The 26,864-nt window shown below is 52.3% G+C and overlaps 1 long non-coding RNA gene across 1 annotated transcript; it reads left to right on the top strand.

The window, feature by feature from the left end:
- The first annotated feature begins 3,250 nt into the window (after positions 1-3,250).
- On the top strand, positions 3,251-24,587 carry LOC109448766 (uncharacterized). The gene is made up of 5 exons (XR_012489836.2): positions 3,251-3,389; positions 15,324-15,644; positions 17,883-18,019; positions 21,506-21,663; positions 22,575-24,587. It is a non-coding gene; the product is annotated as an uncharacterized LOC109448766 (long non-coding RNA).
- Positions 24,588-26,864: the final 2,277 nt, after the last annotated feature.

Here is a 26,864-nt window from a genome sequence, read left to right on the forward strand (position 1 = left end):
AGTGTGAAGTCAGGGCTGGGGTTGGGGACAGGTTGGGGGTGAGAACATGAAGTGTGAGACAAAAGTTTATAGGCTCTCAGTGCCAGAAGGAACCCGCAAGTTGTCTCCAGCCTCTGCTTGCAATCCTCTAATAACAAGAGCTCACAACTTCACCAAGACAGCCCTTCAGCCCATTTCATCCTTGAGGAGCTCCACTGACTTACAAATCCCTTTTTATTTTTGAGAGTTACAAATTTCTTTTTGATTTGATTAAATGTATTGAGGTAACATAGGTTAATCACATTATGTGAAAGTTTCAGGTGTATAATTCTAAATACAACGTCTATACATTGCGCTGTGTGCTCACCACCCTCAGAGTCCTTCTTAGGTAGATCTAAACTCTATCTCCTTGAAGGTTCCAACTCAGCCTCTTCCTTGATCACCTGCAGAGGTGAGGCGGCTCTCCCAGGCCCCATGAGACCCCATTTCCCAGGCCCCCTCACCCTCCTGGGTTCCTTGGCCCCGACTGCACACACCCTCCAAGGACACAGAACTCAATTAAATACTCTCATACCCAACTCCTAATGAAAGCTCCCCCAAGATGCCTTACTCACGCATACTAAGCCCGAGTATCAATGACCTGTTTCCTCTGGGAGTGGGGGGATTGCAAGGCTGCTTGCCACAGTCTGGAAAGAAAAGCCACTTCACATAGCGATTAATAAACATAAAGCTCTCATAACTCCCAAGAGATGGTATGGGAGGAAACAGAAACGACTTTGAAAATGTTTGAGACAGATTTATGGAGACTGAGTCACAAATGGCTACCATGGAGTTAGCCTTTTGAGATATTTTGGTGCCAGGACACCTCCTCCCCTCCGATGTGCTAGGACCTGTGTGCAGATCACTTCAGTTCTTTGTCTTGGCCTCTGGTAATGAACTTCCTGATGACTTGGCCTACTGCTGCTTAGCCAGGCTCAGACTTCTCGGGCATTTAAGTGCTGGCTCTCACCACAACTGACACTGGTAGTTTTTCTGTTTTTCTTTTCCGTCTTGATGAAAAATCTCTGATGCGTATAGAGTAGGAGAACTAACGGAAGCATAATTTAAGTTTCACTGTCTCCAGAGTGGATTTTCCATAATGTTGATGGTTCTGTTGGGCTGGCTTTATCGTTGCCCTGGGACTGTTGGTGGTGCTTGGAACCCTGAGCATGGGTGGGGAGTGAGGGTTACAAGCCTTCCCTGCTCACCCTCTTACACCCCAGGCGTGGGTTTATGAATGGAATCCACCTTCTTGGTTCAGGAAGGAAGGGGATGACATGAATGGTGAGTCTGCTATATGTCAGCTCTGGCATCATAACACTGAATAATATCTATCATTCACTGAGCACTTCCTCTGAAGCTGGCCCTGGGCTAACCGCTTCATAAGCGTGGTCTCACTACATCTTCACAACAATCCTGGGAGGCTGTTTCTCATTCTGTTCTACAAAAGAGGAAAGTGAGGTTCACCGACATTAAGTACCCTTCTCAAGTCCCCCCTCTACCCCGTGGGCAGTAGCAGAGCCCCTGCCTGACCCAACCCCACGACAGCAGGGGCATTCCCACCTGACTTTATTATCCCCATTTCACGGAGGAGGAAGGTGAGGCTCAGAGTGGCAGTTAAATAACTGCGCCCAGACCTCAAAGCCAGGAAGCAGCAGGGCTGTAACAAGTGCACAGGCATCCTGACATCAAGAACATTATTGCCTCAGAAAGAAGGAAGCGTGGGTGAAGGTGGTCCTGTCGGACTGGGAACCTGGTAAGGTCAGGGGTGGTGTTGGGTTCAGCATCCCACACTCCTCAGCGCCACCCACCAGCCCCACACAGGATGGGACAAGGCCTTGTGCTAAAGGGAATCCTGGAGAGGCATGGGGCCACCAGGGGCCTGGGGGACTGTGAATGAGAATGAACGGAGGTCACTACAGTCTAGCCAGCCTGGCCACAGAAAGGAGGGAGGCTCAGAGCAACAAAAGGCAGGGATCAGGTAGCAGCTCTGGGCGCAGGGCACAGCTGGCCACTGGGCGGAGCCCTCTGCTGGCCTCAGAGCAACCACTCCAATGCTGGTGGCTGCCCCTCGGCAAACACTACGTCCTTCTGGCCATTCGACAACAGCATTGAGGAAGGCCTGGGGAGACAGACCCGGCCCAGGGGAGTCACCTTTCCTGGAAGAGGTAGACAATGAGCAACAAACCAGTAGATACATAAAATAAGTACAGTGTGTGGAAGTCCTGGAGGGCAGTAATCACGGGGAGTGGTAGAGAATAATACAGTGGCCAGGCAAGGCCTCTCCCAGAGTGACTTTTGAACTGAGACCAGAAGGAGCTGACTGTGGGAAGCTCTGGGAGAAGGGCACTTTTGGCAGAAAGAACTGCAAGTGCAAAGGCCCTGAGGTATGAAAAGTGCTGAAGTATCTACAGGAGGACAGTATGGCAAGAGACAGGCATTTCACAACTGGGACTGCAGGGGAAAGCGACTGCCAGTGGGGAATCTGGGGATTTAAGCTCCTGCCCCGTAGTAGCCCCCGGTCTGACTGAGGCAGGCCCATGCCTCCGCCTCCTTTGCACAATGACGGGGTTGGCCTCCTAGGGTCCCCACTTTCTGGAGAGACGATTTGCTTCCTCACTGTCCCTGTCCCTTGCCATTCCCGCCACCCCCTGGGCCCCAGGAGCCAGGACCGGTGGCTTTCCTGAAAAGCCAGAAGTTTCCCAGAACATCTCAGAACTCCCACTCCAGTCTTGGGATACAGTGGCTGGAGAAGAGGAAGGAAATTCTCACACACAGCTTGCTCCCAGGGATGTGCTCATGTTCCCAGGCTGACAACTGGCAACCCTCAGAACGCTCCTCCACCCCCTTCCTCCTCCTCTCCCTGCCTCCCTCTCTCCCCCAGCCCCCCTTCTTGGGCTTAATGACTTCCACATGGGCCTCTGGCAGCTGGAGCCAAGCCTCCCAGCATTGTCTGAAATCTCCAAATTTAGAAGAAATATGAAAATTGTCAACCACTCCTTCCTTAGGGGGTAAAAGCAACATTCGGCACCGGGGGCAGGTCAAGGCGAGGCGGTCACGTGGCAAGCGCCTGGGCCAATGGGGGGCCCTAAGAGGACTCAGCACCCGCCTCACCCCAACACTGGGCTTGCCTCTTCAGCTCTTATAAGGTAAAAGGCAGAGGGGCCTCTGTGGCCAGGGAGCAGCAAGCAAGGGGCTAAGGGGAGGGGAGCCCAGTGCCAGCTGTTTAAAAATGCCCCTGTGGCAGTGACGGGTGCCAGAGGCCCAGTCAAGTGAGTTGAGAATCAGTGACACCCCCAACCATCCCCCAAATGGGCTGGCCCCTATTTCCAGGCTGCAAGGAGCCACAGCTGGACCAGACACCAGGAGAGGTAAGAACCAGTGACAGACATGGGGTCTGCGATTGGGGGTCCTCGGTGGCATCCTCCCCAGGCGGATGCTGTGCTGTGTCCGGAGGTCTGGGCCTTGTTCTCTTGCTGACCCACTCTGTGCCTTCTGCCTGTCTGGGCCTCAGTTTCCCCATTTGTGCAGGGGCTGGATGCAATAATCTCTAAGCACCCTCTCTTCCCTGACCAGAGGCGCAGAATCCAGGGTCCTGTTGGCTCGAGGACTTCTTGCGGCTGTGATTAAATGGGGGGTGGGGACAGAGGGAGTGGACAGAGTTAATGTCCTGCCAGTGTGAGCTTTACCCTGTGCCCTAGTCTGGCCCGCCTCCCTGGCTTCTCTGTAGACAGTCCTTCTTGCATGTTCTGTGAGGTTTGATTTCACAGTTCCAAGAGCCTGGGGCTCCTGGCAAGGAAAACTGTTTTCAAATAATGGTTTTAAGAAGCAAAGCTGGAGGAAAAGCAATGTCAGCTTAGGCTCCAGCACACAAGCAGGCAGGCGGGAAGGCCGGGGTATTGGCTGGGCCCGGGGCAGTGGGATGGGCACACTGGTTGGGGGATGGGGCCTGGGCTCCAGCCTCAGCTCCACCTCTCACTGCTTGGCCCTGTGACCTTGCGCAGGCACCCTGCCCTGTCTGGCCTACAGTTTCCCACCTGTATCATGAAGCTGTTGAACAACATAGTCTCCACGCAGGATGTGGTTTCTGAGCCTAAAGGGCAGCCGGTGTCGGGAACTTCCCCAGAAGTCTCTGGGCTGAGTCTGCCCTTTGACGATAGGCTTAGAGTCCAAGCAGATACATGGAGCCCGTGGGAGCTTTTGGAGGTTGAGCCTCAAGTCATGCAAAGGAGCTGAAGGGGCTTTGACTGCAGGCTTGGCCAGGGCACAAGGGCCAGCCCACACTACTGAGGCCTCAGGACAAGCCTGGCCCAACTACACAGCCTCTGGTGGGGAAGGGGCTGATCTCTGGATCAGGACCTCAGAGTGGGACAGGGATGGAAGAGACAGCACAGGGCTTCAAGGGGGTGAAGTGGTGGGGCTGGGGGCTCAAAGGAAGGCAGGAGGCTCTGGACGAGCATCATGGGAGACAGGGCTGGGATCAGGGCTGGAAGATGTGCAGGCCACATCGCTCTTCTGAGCAAGCTCCGGCCACATCTGTGGTCCAGAACGGACACAATTGCCCAGCACCGGCCTGCCCAGCACCCGCACCTCCTTACTTCTGGTCACACATGACCCAAGGCCATAATGGTCCAAAAGGAGACTCTGGAGTCCAACGGCCTGGGTCCAATCCTGGTTTGTTTTCTTACTGGACCAGTGACCCTGGGCAAATCACTTGCCATCTCTCAGCTTCAGCTTTCTCTTCTATCAAATGGGTATGGTTTTGGCTCTGACCTCATTTGGATGAGGTACATATGCACGTAAGAGCAGGATGCATGGCGCTGGTGTGACATGACAGTGAGGCCCTACTTCTCTTGTGGGGCTGGATGACCTTAACAGTGTTTAGAGAGAAGTGGGAATGAGACCCGGCCAGGGAGCACCCAAAGTTGCTGAAGAGAGAACAGGATCTGGAAAGAGGCAGAGGGAGTGAGTTCAGAGGTCGGCCATTTAGGGGCACAGAAGAAGGATCAATTTGAGAAACTTAGAGGGCTCGGTAAGGTCTCCTTTCCTGCATCCATAGGGCACTGTGTGGGCATCATGGCCCAAAGAGTGGTGCCTGAACCACTGCATGCTTATCTACTGATAGGAAATCAGAGGTGGGGCCCAGGAATCTGCATTATAAACTCCCAGAAAATTCCCACGCACATGGAGTTTTGAGAACCTTGTTCTGTCAAGCAGCCTGGGACTCTTGCAAACACAGCCAAGGCAACTGAATCCCCAGAAAGAGAGCCCTGCTCTAGGTCACAGAGAGAGCTGGTGGCAGAGCTGAAATAGAACGAACCTCTCTGCCCAGCCTGGGGCTCCCTACAGTGGTGTGAACAGGAGAATTAGATTGTGATTATGATGGTTCAGGCACCATCATAAGGTGAATTAATTAACCTAATCCTCACAACAACCCTGTGAGATAGATGCATTTGTTCTCCCCATTGTACAGATAAGGAAACTGAGACGCAGAGAGGTTAAGTATCTTGCCTAAGGTCACACAGCTCATGAACTGTTAAGCCTGGACATTTTATGTGTGCCAGCTGCCCCAGCTTCTCTTTCCCATGGGGTCTCTCACCTCCTGTCCTGCCCCTCTTCTACCCCACCCTGGAATTCCCTGGGGACCCCCAAAGTTCCTCTAGAATATGTGTGGGAGATTTCCTGGGAGCCAGGTCCTGGGCTGAATCTCTTGCATTATCATTTAATCCTCCCAGGATTATCATGAGACAGGAGTCAGCATCATTCCATCATCCCCAATTTAGAGGGCAGGAAATCACTGGAGCTCACCCCAGGTCCCACAACTAGAAAGTGGCAGAGGAGACTGCAGCCCAGTCGGCGACTCCAAAACACATGCTCTCAGCCTGCCCCCCACTGCCTGTCTGAGAGCAGTGACAAGTAATGACACTTCGTAGATGAGACTGTGGCTAAGAGAGTGGCCATGTCTGAGCTTGAACCCAAGTCTTTTAGTTCCAAGGGCACTGCTCTCGTTCAGTCCCACTGCTGCCCCAGGATGAGAAAGGAGTCTGCTTGTCACCACTGGTCCATAGGATCCATCCTGCAGCTCTTTGGGCAAAGTCAGCCCTTTCCCAGCCTGAGGGAGAGCTGATTTATATACGGCTCTGAGGAATAGAAAGTTTTAGGTCCAGTGCTGCTACAGACCCTCAGACTACGTCTGAGTCACCACGTGAGCCCTGCGGGGCCAGAGGAGATGGTCTCTGAGGTGCTCACCTCTGGGCTGTGTCTGGGCTCTGCCTCAACTGCCATTTTCCAACTAAACAATCCCTGGGGCTCAGGGCCACGGGCTCATGCAAAGAACTGTGATAACAGCTTTTTCCGATCATTGTTATTATGACCATTTTTCATCCACCTCTCCTGGTGCACATGAGCCAGAGTTTCTCCAGGGTTTATACCTAGAGAGGGATTATGGAGTCCTGGGGTCCATGCCTGACAACTTCACAGGGGAGTACCAGATGGTTTTCCAAAGTGGCTGAACTAAGTTACACTCCCACCGGCAGTGCAGGACCGTCCTCTGCCTTGACAGCACTCGAAATCATCAGATTTCTTAAAGCGTCCATGTTACACACTATACATTGTATCTATCAAATTTGTATAAATAAAAAATGTAAGGAAGAAACAAAAATGCTGCTATGCTCCAGTCCACAAGGGTATCGGGAAATCGGCCCTACATGCACCACATGCAGACTACCCCGCAGGCCCTGGGGAGGCAGTGGGCACTGGCTGTGTGGCCCTCCCCCCACCCAGCAGCATGCTGTGGCCATGGTCCAATCAGAGGTCGCCTGTGGGATGATTCTGCAGGAATTCAGGGGAAAGAGCCCAGGGCTGCCGCCTCCTAAGGGCCTGTCTAGACAGGCCCCGTGGGGCTTCACCACATATTACCAGAACCAGACCCCTCCCCTCTTGCAAAAGAGGCTTGTTGGTGGCAATGCTTCACCACCAGAAACCTTTCTCCAATTCAAAACATGCTTTAATGCACAGCATGAATCACCCTCTATCGTGGCCCATGGAGACCAACTCATTCAGGCCCCTTTTGTTCGGGTGAGGAAATGGAGGCTGACTTCAGAGCCCGGGGGCTTTCAGATGTGGGGTGCATCCCTGTGCCCAGATGATGAGGTGACCAGGCAGGGGTCAGACTGCCGCTAGAGTGGGCCGAAGGTGCAATAGGCTGGCGGTTAAAGGTGCCAGATGGGAGTCAGGCTGCCCGGGTTTGAACCTCAGATCTGCCTCGTAGCAACTGTGTGACTCTGAACATGATAAGAATACCTGTCTTGTTAGGTTAGTGAGCTGCCTGGATTAAATGAGTTAAATTCATAAGGCCCTCAGAACAGTGACTGGCCCATAGTAAGCTCTCCATGAAAAATTAGTGCAAAAATGGGATGACTAAAGGAGTGGGGTAGGTTCTAGACCGGGCTTCAACTCCCCTTTCCATGTGGAGGGATAAACTGTTCCTTCAAAATAACGATCACCACCTATCACCTCTTCCCAAGTGCCCTGCCTTTTGCCCAGCACTCTCTGAGGTAAGTACCATTATCCTTCTGGGAATCCAGAGGCTCAGAGAAGTTTCATCTTTTGCCCAAAGTCACAGAGTTTGTAAGAGGCCAAGCTGGGGCTCAAACCCAAGTCTAGCTGACTCCAGAAGCCATGTGCTTGCCCTCTGGCACCACCCCAATGAGTCTGTGAGCAAGAACTAGCTCTGGTTCTGCCCTGCCTAGTAGTAGGACCAACTCTTGGTATTTGGCGGGGGGGGGGCATTGAAACCTGATGCTTCCTTCTAGATTAGGCATTCTTACGGTAAGGGAATAGACAGAGCACCCCTCCACCCACATACCTGCTCAGGGGTAAAAATTCAGATGCTGGCAAAACAACCCGCACCAATGAGCAGCGCTTAGTGCAGCTGAGAACCCCGAGGGCCTCATCAATCCTGAGCTGCCCCTTGCCTGGCACAGCCCATTGGAGATTTAAGGAACGGGCAGTCAGCTCGGCCAAGGATGGAGGCAGCAGCCGCACCCTGGCTCCTCCCCAAGAGCTTATACCAGCCACAAGCCTAGGTCTCCCCCTCAAAGACCCTCCTCTGACCCAAGCCATATCCCAAGGGAAATGGAAAGGCCCCAAACTAGAAAACACACTGGACTCTGCAAGCTTCCCGGAGACACTGCGCAGTTGCCACTAGCTTTGGCCCCATACCCTCCATGTGCTCCCTCAGAGAAACAGGGCTGGGGCGAAGTGTCCAGAGGGAGGCTGTCACCTCTGCATGGCATCCATAGTGGCCATGACACCACCCCTGTCTGGGCTGCCGGACTCAGAGGCCACTGGTCAGTCTGCCTGGAGCCTGCCAGACCTCAGGCATGTGACCCAATAACCCTGCTGAGTCCAAGGGCGTCTGCTAAAATAAGCGGAACAATCCTGTTTCCCCGAAAATAAGACCTAGGCAGACAATCAGCTCTAATGCGTCTTTTGGAGCAAAAATTAATATAAGATCTGGTATTATATATTATATTATATTATATTATATTATATTATATTATATTATATTATATTATATTATATTATATTATATTATATTATATTATATTATATTATACAAGACCTGGTCTTATAGTAAAACAAGACTGGGTCTCATATTCATTTTTGCTCCACAAGACGCATTAGAGCTGATTATCCGGCTCTTATTTTTGGGGAAACATGGAAGATGGGGATAAAGGGAAAGAATAGACGTAGACTCACTCTGGGCCTAGCTCTGCAGCCAGTATCCTCAGGTCAGTGCCTTCATTCCTCTGAGCCCTTCAGGCTGAGCTGTTGCATGATTTGGGATGGAAGGTGGACGGCTCAGGTCATCCAAGTATGACAGTTGATGCCCAGACTCCCAGGGGGGAAAAACCTGGCGTTGGGGTGGTCAGAGTAGCAGGGGGCACACTTTGGATGGACAGAGAAGAAAGGAGAAGCCATTCCAGGTGCAGAGCTCTGTGCACAAAGGTACAGAGGCAGGACTGAGAACACGGTTTCAGGAGAACAGCAAATAAAGCCTATTTGGCTGGAACTGCCAGTAGGTCTAGAAACTCGGTGAGGTTTGCGGCTGGAAAAATGGGGAAGGCCTGGTCGTTGAGTGGCTTTAATAGCCAGAAACTAAAGCACCAGAAGGTGAGAAAGGTCTTCCTGTGTATCTGTCTCTGGGAGAGAGTCCCTTTCTTGAGCCTGTTTGCCCCCTTTCCCAAAACACCAAGAGGCTGAGAGCATAGGAGACCTGGGAATTTGGGCACTGCTGACTGATATGTCACGTAAGGGCACAGGAGAGCTTGGGTAGGATCAGGAGGGGTAGGAAGCAGCAAGGCTGCAGTCACCATCTTCAAGCCTCTGAAGAGATTTCTGAAGAATAAGAACTTGTGTTTACAGCCCCAAATGACAGGGAGTGCAGCCGCAGAGAGGCAGATGTCAACAGGATGTTAAGAAGGCGTCCCCCCGCCCCAGGAGTCATCTAAAAAGAGGCAGGGGATTGGGAAGCAGTGAGCTCCTCATCACCAGAGATATGCAAGCTTAGTAACTACACTGTAGAAAGAAGTCAAACATTAGAGGAGGTTGGGCTTCAGGCCTTTCCCACAACCAGTCTGGAACTTTACATCACAGCCTTAGATGCCTTGGGACAATCTTATGGGGCTGAACCCCCCTGCTGCCTGGATGTCAGATTCCCAGCGAGGCATGACATCAGCTCTGCCCCGACTTCACATAAGGGCCTCTAGGGACACCCCCCTCCCTCCTACTTCCTTTCACCCTACTGTTGCCTCTGCCCTTCTCAGGGAACACCAGGCCTGACCAGAGAGACCTAGAGCCTTGTTGTGAGACTGGGCCCCTGGGGAACATTCTCCTGATGGCCTTCCAACCAGCAGGAATGAGGCAGAGGGGACCAGGACCCCTGGGAGCCCTGTTCACACGCCCCTGAGAGTCTACATGGAAATTCCAGGAGGGTCACAGGGAAGCTTCCAATTTAGAACCACATGCTTTATTTTTGTCCCCCTTTCTTTTGTCCCTCCTTGCCCCCAGCAGTGGGTGCGGGTGTCACAGGAGGCTGGAAGAGGAAAGCAAGCCTTTTCATTGAGCTGACTCACAAAAAGACTGCGAATGGAGAAAGGGGGGAGCAGGGAAGACGGGGAGGAGAACCAGGCAGGGCCTGGGGAGGTGGGCAGCCATGTCGGATAGGGCAGAGGGACGGGCAAAGTCAAGGGGATAGCCACGCCTGGGCAGGGTCCTAGAGAGTGGGCATGAACTTCGACCAGGTCAACAGGCATTCCTGGACACTCAAGACCAGAGCTACTGAAGCTCTGGATTCAAGCTGGGGACAGAAATAGCCCAGGTTCCCAGGAGTGACAGAGGGTCTTGCATTGGGGCTGCCAGGAACCTTGGGCATTGGTCCCCTCCTCAGAGAACTGTAAAGCTACAGAGTACGACTAGATCCATCTCGCCCACTCTGGTGAACCTGGTACCTGCTCTATAAACTTCCCTGAAGTTGAATCGTGAACTCACAGTGTCGGTCCTGTTAGAGTGAAGGGACCTGCAGAGCACCGCCATCTCCTCACGATGTAAATGTAGAACCCAAGGCTGACAACAGGGAGAGACTTGCCCGAGACCACGCTGCCTGAGTGGCCGGCCAGCCATGCACCCCTCTTTGCCTCTTCCCTGCCTTCTAGCCAGAGAGGGAGACTATGTATGGTATGGTCCTCGCAGCCAAGAGCGGGGACAGAGGACAGGTGGTTGCCCTGCCTGGACATAACTATCTTTAAGAGGTAGTCAGAAGATGAAGGCATATCTTGAGTTCTGGCGGCTCTGCCCAGGAAGGTCCTTTTCCTGGCCAGAGATGGTCCCCAAAGTTGTCAACTGCTGCGGATGGGAGGCATCCTGTAGAGGCAGGGAGGGAAAGGCCTGGATTCTATCCTGGCTCTGCCCCATCTCTCCACGTGACCTGGAGCTCGATCTTGAGCCTAAGGTCTTCTCTTGCTTCAGGGTCCAGGGAGGGGCAGGGCCCAGTCAGCTTGGACAGTTGGAGATTCCATCCATGATCTACCTCAGTCTCCTAGGGGGCCTCCTCTCTCTCTGTCTTGGTTCATCTCAGCTTTTGCCTCAGCACAGGAAGTAGGCCGGACACCGGAAGAAAGCAGCAGCCTGCAGATCCCCCTCTGCCTGGCAGCAGCATCCTCTATGCCCTAGCTTTGCTTTCCAGCCTGGAATTCCCAGAGAGGCAAAAATCTGGGAAGGCCCTTAAGATCATCCCAGTGAGGGAATCTGAGACCAGAGAAGTTCAGCAATTGCTCAAGGTCACACAGAAAATCCTGCGCACACTGGGGGTGGCCTTGGGTCTCCTCGCTTTCTCCACTGACCACACTGCCCTCCAAAGTAACAGGCACGTAAGCCATGCTCATGTGGAACTGGGCACCGATTTACCTTCACACCTCTAACTCGCACCTGGGGAGCCCATAATCTCTTCCACTCTTTGGGACTCAGTTTCTTCTCCTGTAAAACAAGGAAATGGGCGGACCTGATGTTTCTCAGGAGCCCTTCCATCCCTACACTGGGGCTCCAGTGTTGCCACCTCGGCCCTTTCTTCACAGGACGTGGGGCCACCCAGGCCAGGAAATCCAACCAAGTCACAACCACCACCCAGCAAGTCCCATCCCAGACCCCAGGGCTGGGCTTCATCCAGAACTACAAGCTCCAGCCCAGCTCCCTCTTGAGGATCTGGAATTTTCTTACCATAAAAGGGCAAGCGTGCCTCTCTCAGCCCCTGCTGCCAGCCCTGCTGGGGGAAAGGCTGAGCTATTTTTAGAAAACTGAAGGGTTTGCTCCTGGACTCAAGATGGAGCCTGTACCCAGGAGCCCCGTCCCCATCCCCTGCACCCACCTTCTTTTCCTCTTCCTCCCTCTTCACCCACCGCCCGTTCTTCCCTCCCTTTCCTTGCCTCTCTCTGCTTCTCTCTGTCTTGCTCTCACTATCACGCCGTCAATCTCTCTTTGTCCTCTCCCTCTTTTCACTTCTCTCCTCTCCTCTCTCTTCCTTCCCCCTTGCTTCTCCCTTCTCCCCAAATCTTCTCAGAGTCAGCTTCCCTCCCACATTCCCTCCCCAGATCTTGTTTTTGGTGGTTGTTTTTGGAGAAAGTCACACATCTGCACCCCCACTCTCTTCTTAAACACTATTTACAACATAAATTCCAAACATCCGCCATCTGGTTCTAGGAAGGGCCAAAAGATATTTGGAAAAGGAAGTCCTGATTATTCCTTGTTCAAAGCCAAAGGAACTTAAAGGCTCTCCCCTCTCCCGCCTTCCTCTGGGGCCTCTTTGTCAAGATCTGACCTATTAGGATCACTCAGTGAGGAGAAGGGATCGCTCCCAGCTGGACCGCTGACTGACTGCATCACTTTGAGCTCCTTGCTTCTCCTCTCCTTGCCTCAGTCTCCTCATCTGAACAATGGGTGAGAAACCAGGGTGCCTCCAGCACTAATGCTCTGAGACTTCAAGTCCTGCTATAGAAAATCCACCTGGTCCAGGTCTCTGAGACCTGCTTTGGGCTGAGCTGTAGGGGTGGGATGGGGTCAAGAGAGTGAGAGGCAGCTGGGGAAGCTCCAGACCCTACACTTGCTGCCCCGTTTCTCTCTCTCTCTCTCTCTCTATCCACGCAGATCTATGCAGATCAATCAACTTCCTTCACACTGATACTCATACCAGGGGGATGAGGTGGGATCCAACCATAACCCCTTATCTGACCCTGGGAGGACTCCGGACACCATAGAGTCCATTCCTCTCCCCACCACCAAGGTGAGGCACAGAGAGGGGAAGACACTTGTCTATAATCGCACAGCATGTCTACAGGAGACCTGGTGCCTAACCTGCTGCTCTTCCCATTCAACGCATTTCAAAAGAAACCAACATTTGTGTTATCCAGAAGGCATCACCCAGCCTCAGTTAACTGGGACCCTGAAGTTCCCAGTCCTGTGCCAAGAGGACAGTGCAGAGGGAAAACAAACTCCATTATCATGGCATTTTTTGGTTTAGGGTTTTGTTTTTTTAACAAACAAACAGCATGTGAGGGAGAAATACTGTGGGAAAGAGGCATAGCAACAATTAAGATGAGAAGTGCCCTGGCTTCTGGAGACACGTGGCCCTTGCCAGGGCCCACATGGCCTCCACTGATGCTGACAACACTTTCTCTGTTGACAAACCGCTTTCCATACAGACTAGCACACGCCTGACAAAATGCCATGAGATACTGACTCAGGTTGTCCCTCTATAAAAATAGTGCCAGAAGAGTTTGGTCTCACAGGGGTGCCATGAAGATGCATGGTTTGCCGCCTGGAGCCAATCCTGATCCCAACACTTAGTAGCTGTGAGACCTGGAGGGAGCCTGTTTCCTCAGCTGTAAAGTGGGGATAAGAATGGTACCTAACTCGTAAGCGACTGTGAGGATCAGATAAGAAAAATGATGTGAAATAAAGCACTGAGCAAGTGGGGAGCACATGGAAAGCACCCAATGAGTTAGTTGTCACACCCAATGTTACCTACAGCTTAATCACAACACGCCCCAGTGTAAGCCTGACACAGGTCACTGTTTCCCCAGTTTTTGTTCTCACAGGAAGGACAGGGTGATACGGAGTCATGGAGATTCTGGCACTACCCCCCACCATCCCGGAGCCCCAGCTACTCCAAGCAGGGCTTTGGAGTCTAGGCTGGGCAGGTCTGAGCCCCCTTTCTTGCCCTCTCTGCCCTTTTTCCTGCATCACTCCTATTTCCGCCTCAAACTGTGTTCCCAGGGCTTGCTCAAAAGTCCCAGGCAGCAACCCTCCCTGGGGAGGAAGTGGGGATCGTGTGAGGCTGGTGAACTCAGCTGGGGTATCAAGTCGGTGGGAGGGCACTCTGGGAACAGAGGCCCAAAGAAGCCACGTACAGAGGGGACATGGAAAGGGCCCCACTCAGTGGCTCCCTGCCCAGCTTCCACGTCTTCTCTGTGTGGCTCTTTGGGCCTTTGCTTCATCCTTCCTGCTTCTCCTCCTCCTGTGTCTGGTCCTCACTGTGGGCCCAGCCTCGTGCTTATGGTGGAAAGGGCAGCCATTTATTGTGGGTTTACTATGTTCCAGCAACTGTGCTTACACTTGACATTTGACCTTCACACACAACTGTGAGGTCGGAAGCCAAGGTTCAGAGAGGTGAAGCCATCAGCTCTGGATCACACAGCTAGAAAGTGCTAGGGTGAGATTCCAATGCAGGTCTGCCTGGCTCCAGGGCCTGTGTCTTCTCTATTCTTTCCAAACATGGTGGAAACCCTAGAGCCCTAGAGCCCAAAGAGAGCATAGGCTATCATAGGTGCACATGTGTCAGGAAGCTGAGGAAGGAGTACAGTCGGCAAGGAAGCCCCTCCAGAAAGAACGAGTGTGGGCGTGGATTCGCCAGTCGGCCGCGAGCCCAAGCCTCACCCCTCTTCCACTGCAGTGCCATCTGGCTCGCAGATGTGGCCCAGTCCCTGGCCCTTGTGTTTCTTGGAAATGAGCAAGGCCAGGAGAGGGCACAGGGGCTTTTGCAATGACCACGACGATGTGAGCTTTGTTTAGCAGTCGTCCAGCCGGCCGCTGCCCAAGTTCAGGAGACAGCTGGATTAAGCATGAGCAGCCCTGGTTCAAGCTGGCTTTTGATACACACCAGCAGATGAGCCTGGGCACCTATAAGAGCCTGTGCACATGAAGCTCAGTAAGTGGGGACGTTATCCCTACCTCCAGCGGTGGTTGGGCGTGTATCTGGAGTTATAGCAGGGAGCTTTTTGCAAGCTGAAAACCTTGTGTGCCCCACGGCTGTCCCTTCAGTCTTGGCTACCATATCAACCCCAGGTTTTGATCTACTCCAACATGGCTGTTTTCCCATGTGTGAGGCTAGAGGTCGGATCAGAGGAGCCTCTGGGAAATTTCCTTCCAGAACTGTTCTTTTGCTGATAGGGCTTGGGTGGGCTTGGGGCAGCCCCTGTATCTCATGGAGCTTGGAGCAGCGCAAAAGACCCCTTTTGAAAGCCAGGCAGGCAAAGCCTGAATAATGGCTGCCTAAGGGCCTGAGGTGCAGGCCCTTTGAGGCCTGGAAAATCTCAGCAGGTTCAGCCTGAGGCTTCCGAAGATCCAGGAGGCCCCCAGGTCCATCCTCAACTCTTGGAGCCTGGCAGCCCAGTCAGGACCTACAAAGGCCCGGGCCCTGGCCCCAGGGCACCCCAGCATTCTCTGATAGGTAGTATCTTTGTTCCTTTCAGGCAAGGGCACTAGCTGGTGGGAGCCATCCCTACCACCCTGACGCTGGAGGAGCAAGCACCCCAGAGAGGGGCTCCTGAGGACCAGAGGAGGGCAAACAGCAGGGGCCCTGGAAACAACTGTGTGTGTCTCCCACCTCCACTCATCCAGCAGCAGCTGGAAGTTCCTGCACTAACTCCAGTCTCACAGGACGCACTCCCAATCCCAACCCTCAGAACAACCAAGAAACCGGACCTCAGAACGGGAAGAGTTGAAGGAAGGCCCCTGCTGATTGAAGGGGTGCGGGCAATTCGGGGCTGATGGATCTCGGTAGGCGAAAACAGGTGAGGCCAAAGGAGGGAAAACCAACCAGGGGCCAAGAATCCACCCCACCCCATGCTCCCTACAAACTAGCAATGCAAAGGAAGGAATAAACAGGATCCGACTCTACGAACAGGCATCCCGGGGGTTGTGGGGGCCTGGTGATAATGGAACCTGCTCGCAGGGCTTTGAGAGGGTTTGTGAGGTCAGACGTGCGCCCAGGTGCTCAGTTCTTGGTGCACGGTAAAACTCAAGAAACCGTAGCAGTTGTTTTTACCATCTCGTTCTCCCCACTTTTGCCAGTTTTCAGTTCCCTGCATGTGGAGCAGGCAGGATGACGTAATGGCTCCATAAGACAGGTGAAGAAACTGAGGCCCAGGGAGGTGAAGAAACTCAGAGTGGCGCGGACAGGCAGTTGCAGAGGGGGGTCCTGGCACCTGGTCTCACGAGGATGGAAAAAGTGGAGGAAGACTTGGAGGTGAACAGAGGAGGCAGGACTCCAGCAAGGAGCTGTCACTCTGGGAACATGTGATGAAGCCCAGGCCTGGTTTACATAATGCAGCACACCTGTTCACCTCTGCATGCCCCACACGTGAGTGCAAACGTGCACCCCAGCACAGAGCACACATCCAACCCCCTCTCTCTAGCCAGTGAGCCTCAGAGACTGGGTCTAAACAAATTGGATTAGGAGGCTGCAGGCGCCTCCTCCCTGCGACTGCCCCGCTCAGACACTGAGCAGGCCCACAGAGCTGCCAGCTGTGGTGTCTCGGCCATGCTGACAGTCAGTCCTCGGCCCCCCTCGACCTGCCCCCGGGCCCCAGGAAGACAGCCAGGGTCCGAGAGGATGCCACAATGATGGATGAGCTGAGGAGGTTCCAGGGCTAACTCAAGAGCACACAGGATGTTAGTGCTTGTGCGAGGCTCATTTCTGAGCTGTTCCCAGCAACCTACCCCCACCTCCCATCCCCTCGAAGCCTCTCCCACGGTCACTGCTGCCAGAGCCTAGAGTCCAGGCCCTGAGCCGATCCATCCTCATCTAAGTCGCACAGCTGGGCTAAGTTGGAACTAGTGAGCTCAGGGGACAATGGCCTTGAGATGAGACACAGGCAGGCACTTGAGAGGGAAGAAGGAACTTGTGAACAGAAAAACAATGCGACCATGAAGGCAGCATTTCAGTGCTTTCACATCTATTTGTTGTGTTTAATCCTCAAAATGTGCCTGGGAGTTAGGAGATTGTACCCATAGCACAGATATGACTACTGAGGTTCATTTAGTCAGTGATTCTACAACTCCCCTTTCCTGAGCCCTGAGCCTGTATGGAGTGCTAGGAACATGGAGATAGATGAATGTCTTAGAGCCTCTGCCCCTGTTCCTCTGCCTTCTTTGGGCTGGGCCACTGCGCACTGGGGACTCCCTGTTCTTCTAGGGAAGCAGCTCCAACAGAATCCCTTTTCCATACTACACACGTGAGTGGTTGAATATTATCACCAAGAGGAGCCTTAGCAATTTTCCCATTCAAATCACAGACCCCGAAGTCAGACAGCCCCAAGTTCAACTACTGCTTTGCTCCCTGTTTGCTGGATAACTGTGGTCCAATTAACCTCTCCAAGCCTGCTTTCCCTTCTATGAAATTGGGATACAAAAGCTCCGACCTAAGGGGGCTGACCGTGAAGCTTAGTTAGGGTTTTACATATCCTTTTTTTTTTTTTTTTTTTAACTTTTTTACTTATGTAAGTGTGTTTTTCCAGTACCCATCAGCTCCAACTCAAGTAGTTGTTTCAATCTAATTGTGGAGGGTGCAGCTCACAGTGGCCCATGTGGAGATTGAACCAGCAACCTTGTTGTTAAGAGCACAGGGAGAAATAGAGGCTAGAAGAAGGGGCATGGCCAGGGTCACACCATGAGTTGGGGGTTAAGTCAGGACCAGGTGGATCCCCTTTCTCCTCATGCCTTGTCCCAACATTAAATCCCCCACCTGCTCTAGCCCAAGCAGCCCAGAGGCCACGACAGTAGACCAGGTTGTACAGGGGATGACAGGCCCATGTCCTGGGTCCTGCTGTCCACCTTCAGCCCTCCTGCAAGCTCTGCAGCCCCAAAGTCCCAGCTGACCAGCAGTGGCCCCCAGATTTCAGTGGCAGTGGAGGGTGGGGAGTGTAGCCCCGGCTCCCAGCCCAGAGCGGCCTGGCCATATAAGGGAAGGAAGCAGGGAGGCCTCCTGGCGAGAAAACCCAGACAGCCACTGTTTATTTTCTCCGTCCCAGCCCCCCTGGAGCTTACCGACAGAAGACAGAGGTTCCCCCAGGCTCAGTGACATTTCCTGAGGAGAGTGGGGAGCAGGGAAAGGAAAACAGCCCATCCTCAGGGAGTTACCACCGAGACTGCCGACAGTCAGCACCAGGTAAGGTTCTGCCAGGTAAGATCCTGAGGCCACCTGCTCAACGGACTCCTTTGACAGGAAGGGAAATGGAGCCGGGCAGCAGAGGAGGGAAGCACCTGTGAGAAGTGATGGCACCAGTTGGTGATAGAACCGGAGTCTCCCAAGTGGCCCCCTGTCCCCTGACAGGACCCAGAGTGAGAAGGAGCCTGTTGTGGGGTAATGGAACAGGAGGGCTACCAAACCCCTTCTCTGTGAGGCCCTCGTTTGAAGGGGACCAGGGGTCGGGGCCAGCACAGCAGCTACTCAAGACTCAAGGGAAGAGTTCCTGGGCCAGAGAGCCAGGTCCTCCCAGCCCAGCCGCACCACCACCTCAAGGAAGCCCTCCCAGCTTTTGCCAAGGGCAGGAACCTTTGTCCTCTAAGCCCTTGGCAGTCCTTTCTGGGGCTCTCTGTGCCACCTGGGTCTGTCCCCTATATGCCTTGCCAGGGGCATTTTCCTTCCATTTCAGCCTGACTGCACGTCTCCAGGGCAAGGATCACATAAGGTTCAGTCCCCTCTCCTCAGCACGTACGTAGAAGAGGCACTCAGTTTGCTGAATGGACGGGTGAAAGGATAAGATCCTGCCTCAAACCCAAAGGATTGGTAAATTGGTCAGGGGATGAGGCTTTGGGCATAGAGGCTAAAACTGAGGGCCCTGGGGCCAGCTGTTCCAAGTTAGGAGTCCCAGCTTGGCTCCTACCGGTAGCTCCCTGCCCTTGGAAAATTCCTGTCCTGTGGTACCTTGGGGATGCATGGGGGTTAGCACAATTAAAACCTTTAGTACCTGACTGTTCTTAGTACAGTCAGCACCACTGTGATTCTTCTAGATAGAAAGGAAAAGAATTAGGCAGCCTGTTGCCACAGAGGAGATGGAGTCAAAACCCCTCCCGTGGTCAGAGGCTGCGCCTCAACCCTCTGTCCCTGCGTCAGAGTTTCTCCCACAGGAGCGTGGGACTGCTCCCATCTACTTCCTGTTTCTACACCCAGGAGATCTTTGAGGCCATATTCTGAGCCCAGTGGAACAGGGAGCTGTGCTGGAAATAGCCTTTGACTCCCCCCAGTTCAAGCTGGGCTGTGCCAGCCTTCACCAGCTGTTCTGATGATATGACATGGGCTGTAGCCCCTCAGATACCCCCTTTTTTATTTTTGCCATATCTGCAAACAATCATAAGTTTAAAATTTAAGATGAGTTATTGTTAATACCTCAATGTAAATCATTACTGTAAATGCAAAACTATAACACTGTCCGTAATTGGGAGACAAAGGTAAGAACACAGACAGTAAAAATGAAACAGGGTTATTACACTTTATCCTGGTATTGTGGCCTGAGAGGCCCTGGGCCTGAGGCCTGAGGGAGATAAGCAGGATGTAGAAAACTGTCAGAGACAGGAGAGCACCAAACGGGAGCTTTCTCCCCGCTGATAAATAGGACTGAGAGCAAACTGACAGACTTGAGATACCCTGTCTTCCAAAGTTAGTGCTGAGGCCTTGGACTCCCCCCAGATCACCACTGCCTGGGCTGCTCTCGGGAAGTCAAAGATGGGTAGGGTAACAGGGCTTTGGAAACAGCAACACACCAAGGAACACAGGGGCTGGCCTTATCCGCCAGGTTCCAGACAGCCCACCATCACTTTAGCGGGACAATCCTCCCTGGCTCCTTACTGAGACCATCACATGGGCCAGGCAAGCGTTTTCTCTCGCAGCGCTGGTGGGAGCCATCGAGAGAGGAGACAGGCCCTGGGCTGTCCAGGGCAGGGGTGATGTTGGAATCTCTCCCTAGCCAAATGCAGTTTAGAAAAAGTTCCTACGAGAGGCCAATGTTAGAAGATGGCAGTTCTTTGGTTGAGAAAGTCTCAGGAAGGGGCTGCCCCCTCAATGGGCCATTGGGACTAACCTGCCCCAAGTGACAGACCAGGGGGAAAGACTCTGGATAAGAGCCTCATTTCAGATTTCCGCTACAGGTATAGGAGACACTTTATTTTTAAGAAGGTGTGTGTTTTTTCCTGCTCTCCTAGCCCTGAGGAAGGGCTGCTGCACCCCTTCACCCTTCAGACATCCCTGAAAGTATGTGTTATCTGACATCAAGGCCACCACAGCAGGCATCCAACAAAGCAGGAGGGTCCTCTGGGGGTGCCCTGAGGTCGTGAGGAGCAGGAGGGAAGGGAGACTTTGCCTGCTCACTCAGGTCTAAAGAGGAGAATGAATTAACTACATGGCCATTCAATCGTCCACCAAATCGCACACCATGCACCCATCATCATGTACAAAGGTGTCAGCAGGGCCCAGGGACACCCCCAAGTTAACATGATGTGGGTGCTGTCCCCAGGGAGCTGGAGATCCAGCCCGGTCAAACCAGATGCAAACAGCTCTGAGAATAGAGAGAATGTGATTGAGGAATGTGATTCAGCCATTCAGTCAATGCTTTGGAGGCATCTACACGGCCTGGCCCTGCTTTCAGTGGGAGTACAGTCAATAGGGTCCCTTCCTTGTGGGGGGGTCATGCAGTTCACAAGTGGAAGTGGACTTAAATGAAAATGGCTGTGGTAAAGGATTAGAAAGAGGGCATGGGATATTTGAGGACGAGACCAGGGTGTTCTGATGTCTAAGGAAGTCGGGGAGCGCCTTCCAGAAGAAGTGGCCATTTGAATGGACACTAAGTACATGAAGGGGAGCGGCATGGCACCTGGGAGCTTGAGGGGGTGGGTGCAGGGCTCCCAGGGGAGTGGAAGGACTGGGCAGTGGCCCAAGAGGAAGAGGTTGGCTGTGGCCAAATGGGGCTGGCGCCACAGGCTTCAGTGAGGGTTTCAGAGTCTAGCTGGAGGGCAATGGGAGCCGTTTCAGGATTTAAAGAGGAGAGAGATGAACATATTTGCATTTTGAGAAATCACTCTGGGAGGATGTCTGGGAGGGGTGGGTGGGAAGTCCAGGGATGGGGGGAGGGTGGAAGAAGGGAAACCAGGTAGGAGGCCAAGGCAAATGTTTGATGGCATAAAATATCAAGTTCCATGAATGTGTTGTTTGGCTGGGATGCACCGAGCATCCCAGGGCATGGGATCAATATACTGGATGACTCTCATTATTGAAATGTCGAGAATAGGCAGCTCTATAGAGACAGAACATGGTCCGCTCAGAGCTAGGACTGATGGGGGGCTGGGAGGGGCTGAATGGTAAGAGGTTTCTTTTTGGAGGGATGAAATATTCTAAAATTGACCGTACTAATGGTTGCATAATTTTGTGAATATAGTAAAATCCACTTCATTGTACACGTTAAATGGGAGGGGGTGGGGGTGGATTTTATCTTCATAAAGCTCTTTCTTTAAAAAAGAAAAAAGGAAGGTTGAGGTTTGGTCCTAGAGGGCTCAAATGCCAGGCTGAGGATGGGACACACAGAGGGGTACTTACAGCCATCTCTGGGGCAGGAGCTGGACGGTGGAGCCAAGGTCCCCCTAATGCCCCTTTCCTGCCTAGGCTGGACTCCCTGCCATCGGGCCCTGGTGCAGAGCCACGTGGCACCCTGTCTCCCAGCCTGAGGTGCAGTGCTGCATCTCTGGTCAGTTGGGAGTCTGAGATGAAGCACTGTAGCTCAGGAAGGGAGAAGTTGTTCTGCGGCCGTCAGCCTGGAAGCGGTAAGTGGTGGTGGTGCTCGTGGGCACTGGGATACTTGGGAGCATTTCCACTTTCCACACTGTCAGCTGCTTCTGCTGAAGAAGTTCCTGGACTCAAGGCCTACCCGTGCCACCCTGTACTTCGTGATTCTGGGCAAGTCCTGACTCCTCTGGGCCCTGCCATTTGTCCATCTGTAAAATGAAGTGCTGGAGCATTCACTGGTGGCCATTACCCAGCACCCTTCCTCTGCTTTCTCTTTCTAAGCCCACAGTGGACGCTGGTAATCTGTCAAGGTGTCCATTCTTGAAGCACACAGATGCAGCTTCAGGATCCTTCTCAACACTGAGTCCTGGATAGCGACTATCAATGATTCAGGGCTAAAACCCATTCATCATTTGTGGATTGGACAAAATCTTTCAGTCCTAAAGATAAAAGTCCCGGGCTTTGAGTCAGTCTCTTCAGTCTTCAAGCTCCTAACCTTAGCTCCAGGCTATTGCCTAAACCAGTGCAAGCATCTCACAAATTTCTGACCTCTCACAGAGTCTTCTGTGACAGACAAGTAAAGAACAGCAGAGGAGAATCACTTGGCTAAGCACAATAAGCTTGGGAGGTGGGCAATGTAATTGACCCATTTTATAGATGAGAAAACTGAGGCTCAGTTAAACAACCTGCCCAAGGTCACAAATTGATTGTGTTGAGCTAGGGTTATAATCTAATCTGCTTTCAGATCCATATTCTTACCCACTGCCTGTGACTTTGAAACCTGGGGATGGAGAAGCAGGAGGAGAACAGAATAAATTCTGCTCTGGTCTTGTCCTTACCTCCTGAGTCACTTTTAGCAAAGACAGGCCCAGATACTTTCTATCAATCCGATGGACTTCCTTCTTCCTACCCCACCCCCCAATTGTATTTATTTCACTGTACCCTCTAGGTCCTATACTATCCCATTTTACAGTTGAGGAAAGCTGAGGTAAAGTGACTTGCTGGAGGTCACCAGCGAGGAAATTGCCAGAGACAGGGATCTGGATCTGCCCCGTCTGACTGGAGACTCAGGAACACACATGACCCACGCTGTCACAGGAAGGGGGGACTGGACTGCTGGCTGGTTGCTGGTCGACAACCTGGCCTTTGACTTCAGGGAAGGCCCTTTCCAGAGCACTTGAAGTTCCAGTCACTCCTCCTCCTGGAGCAATCAGCCACATCCTGCGTTCCATGGCACCCACGCTGGCTTCTGCAGACGGGGCTGGATGCAGAAGACAACGCCCGCTGGTGCCTAGGGACATGGCAGGGCCTTGGTGCCGAAGGCCTCTCTCTTACCTTGTCCTCACGGTCCAGTTTTCCCAGGAATCCCTTAGATGCTAAGATGGGGATTCCTGGAAATACTGTTCTTGAGGTCATGGTTTAACTGCTGGACTCGCCTCCTTCCCATCCCCAAGTTGTCCCTGTGGGGCCTTGGCTCAGGCACGGCATGAGGGTCAAGTGCAATGCCTTGTACTGGAGGTAAGAGGGCTTGCGGTCCGCGTGCTTGACCTTTCAGTTGCTTTTCTTTCCATCCTGTTCATTTCGTAACATCCTGTGAGGCTGGCTATGGGAACTTCACCACTGTTGGGCTCTTGGGAAACTTGTCCAGGCGCTCAGCTGAGCAGTGGTTGAACCGAGACACAGTGCAACACAAGTGTCTTCCCATCTCCTCCCACCCTCACCCTCCTTCCCAGCACGCCATATGGTAGGGGCCACAGTACAGTATCTGTATCACAGATACCCCAATAAATGCACCTGAATTTACTTTAAAAGTTTCTTAAAGCAGTTAGGTGAACTGAAAACTGTAAGTCTTAGTTCAATTTGGAATGCTGCCATAGAGAAATGAAAACATTTTTCATCAAGATAGAGAAGACCAAAAAGTTTCAAGTGCCCTCTTGTGGTGATGTTTGCCTCTGTCCACTCCAGGAGCACTGGGGCTCTACACACACACGCTGAGATTCCTTTTGCCCCAATCACTTTTGAGCCAGTGACTACTTAAGACCCATCCATCATGTCACCAGGGATGCCTCCCTCCCTTACAGTGTACTTTTCTTTCCATAGCTTGGCTTCTTCAAAGCTCCCTGAAGGTCAGTGTAACTGAGGAGGCTCAGAGAGGAGAAGTGACCAGCCTAAAGTCACCCAGACTGCAAAAGGCAGAGCTACAACTGATTCCAAAGGCAGTGGCCTGTGGCAATGCCTTAGCCAAAAGCAGAAATGACAAAAGACAAAGACTCCGTGAATAGACATAGGGAAAGCTAATGACTTCATGCCAAAGACCGGGAGTGGGCCAGTTGCAAAATGAGAACTTTTCACAAACTCTTCCAGGGCTTTTCATGGGGTTGTTAGAGACAGTAGGTGCTGTGGGCCCAGAATCCTCACTTTGGGGTCTGGTCCCCACATTCCCAGGGACCAGGGGGCTCCCACACGTTTCTCAGGCTGTCTTCCTACAAGGCCTCATTGAAGACATTTGCGAAGTATGAGACCCTCCCCTGCCCCTCACACACAGAGGTTGGAGCTGGCCTAACCACAGAGAAATAGGAGTTGCTCCTAATAATAATAATAGCTTCCACTCATTGACTAATTGCAATATGCCAGACCCTCAACTAAACACTTTCACAGGCATTGTCTCCTTCAGTCCTCACAACAAGCCCTGTGAGGTAGGTTCCATCATTTACTCCATTTCACTGATGAGGCAGCCAGGCCGAGAGGTTAAGAGTCTTGCCTAACGTCACACAGCTCTTAAGTCGTGAAGTTGGGATCAAATCAAGCCTGTGTTTTTATGCTTTTAACCTGCCCTTCCCCCTTTCCTCCCATTGTCCTGGCCTGGTGACTTCCCCTGGGGGAAAGGGTAAAACAAACCTTCAGTGAGACCCAAATGGTCTCTTCTGTCTTCTGTGACTATAATAAAGTTCTGGACCCTTGACTTGTGTCCTGTTTCTTCCTGGAAACATGGGGAGGGGCGGGGAGGAAAAGGCAAGGAAAGAAGCTAAGAGCTTGTATTGGTCTATTAGGGTTGTCATAACAGAGTACCACAGACGGGGCAGCTTAAACAACAGAATGTTACTTTTTCATAGTTCTGGAGGCTGGAAGTGTACGATCAAAGTGTCTCAGGCTTAGTTTCCTCTGAGACCACTCTCTTTGGCTTGTAGATGACTATCTTCTCCCTGTGTCTTCACTCTGTGCGTGTTTGTGTCCTATCTCTTCTTATAAGGACGCCAGCCATATTGGATTAGGACCCACACTAAAACTCATTTAACCTTAATTATTTCTTTAAAGATCCTATCTCCAAATATAGTCACATTCTGAGGTCCTGGGCGTTAGGACTTCACCATGAATTTGGTAGGGGGTGGAGGGACACAATTTAGCCTATAACATAGCTCCAGCTGAGGTAACCCCCAGGTGCCTTCACGTTGCCAGAGGTCGGCAGAGACAGCAGTGAGGACCCACATCGGGGTAGCCAAAAGCCCAGGAAGTTGCCCTGCCGTGTCTGGGGATACGTCGGTACGAAGGCTCAGAGGACCGAGGTAAGGTCCATTAGGGTGGGAGCAAGATAAGGGCCGAGCAGCCCTTGGGGCCTAGCCACACAGCAGCTGCTCACCTTCAGTCCCAAAGGTATGACTGACCGGGTCAAATAGGAAAGGGTCTGAAATCACACCCCACACAGGTATTAGGGTTCAGAGTGAACTCTGCACTTTAGCTGTACCATAGGCATCCTGGCCAACAAGTGGAGACATTTTAAACACAATTACCCCACGTTTGGCATGATGCTCCAAGCTCTGCTACATTTTGTGGGGGAAAACCCAACCACCTGACAACTTCTTACATGACAATTCCCAGATACACAAAGGCTCCCCACATCTCTCCTTTGCGCCCCAGAACAAGCTGAGAGAAAGGCCTGCGGTCCCGTGAGGGTACCATTGTGAGGACAGACTCCATCCCACACACAGAAATATGAGATCCTGCGCTCCCTTGCAGAATTCCAGCGTTGAAACCATTTCTCAACATGGCCCTAAAGTAGTAACAGTTTCAAACACAACTATAAATGTTATGCCACGGACTTCCATCCTGTAGGAAGAAGGAACTGGCACCCCTGGCGACAAGACCAGTGACAGATCCTTAGGACTAGGCCCTGGCTCTTCCAACAGTGAGCGAGGCCTCCACCAGGTCCCTCCTGGGAGAGTGGTCACTGGGAAAGACATGAGCAGGGGAGAGGGCTCCCTCTCGTGGCCAACCCTTGAAGGACGGTCCTTGCTTAGAATAACTTTCCATTAATGTTACCAGTGACCATTATGTAACACACCTGTGTAGGACTTTGCATTTTTTTTCAAAATGCTCTTTCTATCCCATGACCTCATTTGATCCTGCTATGAGATGTATATGGCCATCGCACTTTTACAGAGAGGTTAAGCAATACGTATTTAAAAATAATAAGAGGGGAGGGACGGCTGGATCACTCAGTTGGTTAGAGCGCGAGCTCTCAACAAGGTTGCCAATTCAATTCCCACATGGGATGGTGGGCTGTGCCCCTTGCTACCAAAGATTGAAAATGGCAACTGAACTTGGAGCTGAGCTGTGCCCGCCACAACGAGATTGAAGGACAACGACTTGGAGCTGATGGGCCCTGGAGAAGCACACTGTTCCCCAATATTCACCAATAAAACTTCTAAAAAAAAGTAATAGCACCTATAACTTATTGAACCCTTACTTTCTGCCTGACATTGTACATTTGTTTTATACATATTATCTGATTTGTGAGTGTAATACAGGGTGTCATGCAGGGTCTCTGGTCCTGCTCCCCGCACAAGAACACAGGATATGGTGAGGCCAAAAAGGAACACCCACGGAGCCATAGGTAAGGGAGTCATACCACTGTAGTCTCGCTGGCGGCTGGGTTGGAGACATAGGAAACAGGAGCCACACGATCTGCAACCTGCCGTCTGCTTCTCTGCCAACCAACCAACCCCACTTGCTAACTGCAATCCGCGCTTACTAGCTCAGCCACCATTTGCTGCTAGCGTAGCCACAGCAGTTATATTAGCGGCCAATGGCTCACTGGTTATAGCTGATGGCCATCCAATCACAGTTGATGGCCATTTACTAACCAAGCTAGCACCTTTCCGTGTGAAGCTGAGAGCCTGGAAACTGCACTCCTGGCTCTGTCCCCAGTCTCCACCCCTACAGGGTCTCGCCTCACAATCTA

Source organism: Rhinolophus sinicus, chromosome 5 (assembly GCF_057876585.1).
Source record: "Rhinolophus sinicus isolate RSI-liver-muscle chromosome 5, RSI-T2T, whole genome shotgun sequence".
NCBI classification, from domain to species: Eukaryota; Metazoa; Chordata; class Mammalia; order Chiroptera; family Rhinolophidae; genus Rhinolophus; species Rhinolophus sinicus.